Source organism: Meleagris gallopavo, chromosome 1, assembly GCF_000146605.3.
Source record: "Meleagris gallopavo isolate NT-WF06-2002-E0010 breed Aviagen turkey brand Nicholas breeding stock chromosome 1, Turkey_5.1, whole genome shotgun sequence".
Lineage (NCBI taxonomy): Eukaryota > Metazoa > Chordata > Aves > Galliformes > Phasianidae > Meleagris > Meleagris gallopavo.
This window is the reverse complement of record NC_015011.2, coordinates 69,541,904-69,547,526: the sequence shown is the minus strand read 5'-3', so window position 1 is coordinate 69,547,526 and position 5,623 is coordinate 69,541,904.

The window sequence follows — 5,623 nt, the reverse complement described above, 5'->3', positions numbered from 1 at the left end:
AGGCAGCGAGGGAGACCGCAGCCGGGCCGGCCCAAGTGAGCTGTCCATGGTGGTGCCGGGAGCCGCCTGAGATCACCACCCGCCGCCGGCCATCGGCACAGGGCCGCTCCGCGGGTTCTGCCAGTGGGGCGCGGCGCATGAAAGACTGTGGTGTTGGATGGAAGGTCCTGGATTCAGGGCTCCGCTGAGGTGCCGCCTCCGTAGGGGTTAGGGACTCCCTATCCGGAAGGGGAATTGGCTGTGCTTGCCTTCTCCATCTCTACCTCGGGTGACACCTAGGGTGTCTTCATTTAAATTGGAAAATGTAGGGATTTATTTTCAAATTCCCTTCCAAGGAGGCTTACAAATATGCCCACACCATGTGCTTTAAATGCTAACAGCAACCGTACTTTCAGTAACTCACGTATTTTAATTTAGTGCTCTGAAACCTTAAGCTGTTCAACTAACTTCTTCAGGTATCCAGTTTGAAACATATCTTAACATAGATTGGGATGTTTCATTTGTTCCATTTTCTCACCTAGTATCTATTAAATACCAGTAGAAACAAATGTGTCTAGCCTACCTAACTTACACAAAGATATTACCAAGTTGGACTGGCTAGAGAACAAGAATATAATTTGAAGGGTTGTGGGAGGGAGAAGAGAGCAGCTTTGCAAGCTCTCTTGCAAGCATTTTTGCTCAGTGTTGGAAGAAATCCAGCCCTTTTGATATTTTTTCTTTCTGTGAGAATACAGACTCACCTCCTGCCTTGGAATAGCTTAGTGGTGAGTGTACTCATCTGGGATGTGGGACACCAGAGTTCAAGTCTTTCCCTTCTCTGATTCAGAGCCCTAACCTCTGGACTGTTGGCTTCTCTTAGTTCCATCCCAGTTCTAAAAACCTTTCCAATTATATTTGTGATGAATTGGTATTTTCCAGTGGGTGAAAACGAATGTTTAGTTAACTGTTTCCAATCTAACAGTTATGCTGAGCAGCCTCAGATTTTTGGTTAAACAAGAAGAGCTCATGACTACAATTATACAACAATGAAACAGAATTGCAGACTGTGAAAAGAAGTGATGTGTTAAGGAAAAGGGAGGACCATCTTCCATGATGGCACGTGGTAGTGTGGTTTGAGCACACTTTCTTTGACTTTAAGTTAGTAATTTATTTGGATAAAAGGATTCTGTCTTTCTCTGTATGTACATGGGGCTAGTGTGGTAAATGGGGCTTTTCTTAGATACAGGGTTGTTTGCTTAGTTTGTCATTTTATTTGTTAGTTTGTTATTTCATTAGCAAATGGAACATAAGATAAAGTTGCACCTACTATCATATCTAGCCTTGTTTGACTTTGCAGCTCAGAAAATCAAGCTGCCTTTCTATACTGGGCTAACGAAAATAACTTGCTTGTTTGAAACTCTAGATCTCATTTATGGATCTGAACAGCAAGACACCATAATATGCTCTACCACTGTTAACTATGATTTCTTAAATGTGTATCTTTGTGTAATGCATTTTTTTTACTTGTTTGTTTCTTTTAACGTTAATTTAATTATTTTTGCTCATCTCAACTTGCCTTTTAGGAACATATTTCTTCTTTCTTTCGGTTTTAAAATATACAAATGGCTGGAACTTTTGTGTGCATTGTCTACTTTGACTCAAAATTTCTTCGACAGTTTCTTTGCTTCTTTACAAGTAAAATATTACTTATCATTTAATCCCACATTCATTATCCATTTTCATTTCCCTAATTCCAGTGCATCAAACTGCAACTTTCAACTTTTCCCAGAAGTCATGGAATCTTGTCATGAAGCTAAACTGATTCTCTTCATTCACTTTATTTAAATGGTGGTTGGAATGACTAGCCCTTTTCCAAATTTTGCACTGTGGTTGTTTTTAAAGACGTAATATCCTGTAGGATGTGAAGTCCAGACTGTAATAAACATGGTGGAATGACCACCTGACTTGCTTTGAACAGATCATGCATAGTAAAATGGAGCCTGTAGAGCTGCTCACGACGTCAGATTGGAAAGCAGGAGATGTGAGAGAGAATATTTTCAGAGGATCTACAGTTAACCCCTCCAGGTTAAGGTTCTAAATTTACTAGCTTATCAAATACTAAACTCAATTAACTTGAAGGAATAAAAAAAAAAGCTAACTATAAAACTTATATATTAGCTGTTATTTGTTTATTAGAAGATGATTAAACTGCTTCTTATATCATTCTAATATCTTGTCTTGCACTGAGACTAATTTATCTATCCATCTCTGGGTTTCAACTCATTTTAAACCAGAAATTATACTCTGTGTTTTGTCTGACTGATCACTGGTGTTCTCCTGAGAGGTCTAAAAGATATATTTGTATTTCTTAGAAATACTGATTACTTTATTTCTGCCAAACAGTTTTAGTGGCTGCGTAAAGGTTACAAGAAGTTGATAAAGCAATATTAACTTCAGCAAGCTGAGATGATGAAGTCTAATTTTCTGCTAAAAATAAAAAGAAGTTGGAATTTTGGCTCTCACCAGGACTAGACACTGACAGTCAAACATCCTGGGTTCTGCTGCCCTTACTGATGTAACTCCACCTTCTGAGCCCTCAAGATGATCTCAGTCTTATGCAGGTTCCTGAGCTGGCAAATGAAGGAATGACACACCTTAGTTTTTTGAGAGCAGCTCATTTGACTCTAGAGTGGCCTCTATAATCATGGCACATGTACTAAAAAAGGAAGCTATACTTGGTACAGACTGAGGACATCTCAGGGAAGGATTTGTATGTTAGTATCCTGACAGGACTGAAATCTAAGGTTGTAATACAGAACCTTGACAAAAGGAAGCTGTAGTCATCATTTCTGACCTGCAGGTCAGAATAGCAGCAAGTATTTGATATCTATTTCATTGGAAATATTTAGCTTTCTCAAATGCTTGGAAGACTACCAGGTTTGAAACAAAATCTTTAAGTGGTGTTGGTTTCATTTTCTCATCGTCGTCCTGTGACAGGACATGCATTGAGCTTTCTGTCCAGCCAACTGTACTCTCTCAAATGAGGTATACTCCTGCAATATAACAAGCATGCCTGAAGTAACCAGAAGGTGTCTGACTGCGGCTGCTTTCTAGAAAGTGTGACGAGCTTCTTTCTTCTGACTCTGAATAGTGTATCTGTTTCAAAATTACGCATTCACACATCTATAAAAGTCTCCTGGCCTTCCTATGAGTTAAGTCACTATGGCATCTGGCTACTGCAGTCTTTTCCAGTGAGACCTCTCAGAACTTAGTCATAGTAGAAATTCTTCACAAGCATGCAGAGCAGACAGATTTTCCTTGATTTATTCTATTCTATCTTTGAAAACACAAGCTTGAAACTCCTACAAATACCTCACATGACAACAAGTAGAACAAATGAACGGGGGATCTGAAGGATCTCACTTGCATGGAAAGAAAGATCCAGGAGAGGTATATCAGATCTGATTAAATCTGTATAGCTTTTCTTTAACAAGCCATGGAACCCACAGGCATGAATAGGAGAAAATTGTGCAACAGGTGATGAGACTTATCAGATGTTGTTTATCACGTACTGCCTCACAAGATGCCTTTATCCCGCTTTCACCAAATATCACAATTTTTGTAATATCGTGCCAAAATGTAATTCATGATAACAGCTGCTGTCCTGTCACAAAGGCAAGGTCTGTTGGACTCATCATTTATGAGGTCACAGTCACTGTTAGGCTGTGTCAGATTCTCCCTCAGCCATTGCTTTGAAGATACTCATAAACTCCTTGCATGAAATCAACCACTTTGCAGCCAGCATAAAAAGCTGGGTTGGTGTGGGGAAGGAAAGGAAATGAATGTTATTTCAGTGACTCCAGATATCAGAAATATCAACAACCCATGCCGGGAAGGCCATCTGCATACTATGCAATCTGTCCTGCAAACTGACTCCCAGCAGGTGTTTTTTAATCAAGTTCTCCAGGTGCTTGTTTGTGAAATACTTAGTTTTGAGGGACACATGAGCAGTCTGTGCAGTTCTCTGGAAACCTGTACTCATTAGTAAGTAGTGATGATGTACTTGTCAACACCTATAGGAAAGCCAATTTGTACTAAATTATTTAATCCCTGCTCAAACAATGATGATCTTATTTGAGTTGCAGGTGCTCAACTTCAGGCCTGAGCTTGTGTAAGTTGTTTACTTGCTATGTCTGAAAATGTATTTACTGAAAAAAGTGGAAAAATGTGCATGCAAGACTGCACGAAACACTGTCATTGTTAAATTTTATGATCTTTTTCCATAAACATAAGAAACATGACTTAGATTGCCTCACTAAATTTTGCTCTGAGCAGCATTTGATCCTCTAAGACTCTGTATATGTTCTATGAAGTGTTTGCAGAATAGATAGTATCTACAGCCTACAAATGAGCACAGCGGTTCTGCTGTGTTTGCTGCTATAGTACCTGTGATGCAGAGAGCTTTTACTTCACAAACGAATTGAAATACAAGTTGCAACAGGGATATTAAACAATCAAGTAGGCAGAGGAGACATACAGGATCAGTAAAACACAAATCTATTTGAGTTAGCTTCATGTAAGTCCAGTCCAGTGCCTAAAAGGCAGAAACTGCTGGACATCAGGACAGAAGTAAAGTTTCAAGTGGAATTTAAAGTTATGTAAGGAAGTGTCTTAATGGCATATGGAGAGAAAACACAAAGGGATGGGGAATAGGTGTGGATGAACAAGCAAAAAAACTGGCAGTGCTAGTAGAGCGGAGGTGACAATACAGCAAGAAATAAAAAGCCAGGCAAGCTGCAGTTCAGCCATTATGAAATTTAAAAGGAGAGACAAAAGATGTTTTCTCTCCTTCTTTCTATTTTTTCTTTTCATTTTAGGAAAGAAATGGTTGAGCAATCAGAAGGTCACATATGGTATAAATTATATGACTGAAATAACTAGCAAAGGGGATGATTTGGGCAAGTCTTTGGGAAGACCAGGTGGAGAGCAGCCTGTAGCAGATGAGGTTTAAGAAGTAGGAGTGAAAAACCTGGGTGAAAGCTTTTGTAGTTAGGATACACTTTGGAGCTGTCGAAAGAGGAAAATCTTTGAGTATAAGCCAAATGTTGGAAACATCAAAATGTCCTCCAAAAGCTTAAATAACTGAAGAAATAAAATCAAAACTCATTACCATGGATGCAAAGATATACTTGCTAAGACTGTTATCAACAAGGAGAAAGAATTAGCTTTTTTGTTTAGCTTTAACTCAAGCTTATCCAAGTAACAATCAGAATGTAAGATAGAACTATATGGAGGGAATTTCATGCATCATTAACCTGTAGATAGTTTGAGAGTGAGTAAAGATTCTGTGTTTAGGGAGGCCTCATAGTGTGGGACTTGGTCCATATTTCAAACTCGTAGGTCTTCTGGTAATGAGAATGCACAGTAATCATAGTGGAAAGCTTCAGAATCACAGAATCACATAATGGCCCAGGTTGGAAGGATTATGAATCTCCAACCCCCCACCACAGGCAGGGTCACCAACCTCCACATTTAATACTAGACCAGGCTGCCCAGGGCCCCATTCAGGCCTTGAACACCTCCAGGAACGGGGCATTCACAACCTCTCTGGGCAGCCTGTTCCAGCACCTTACCACTCTCATAG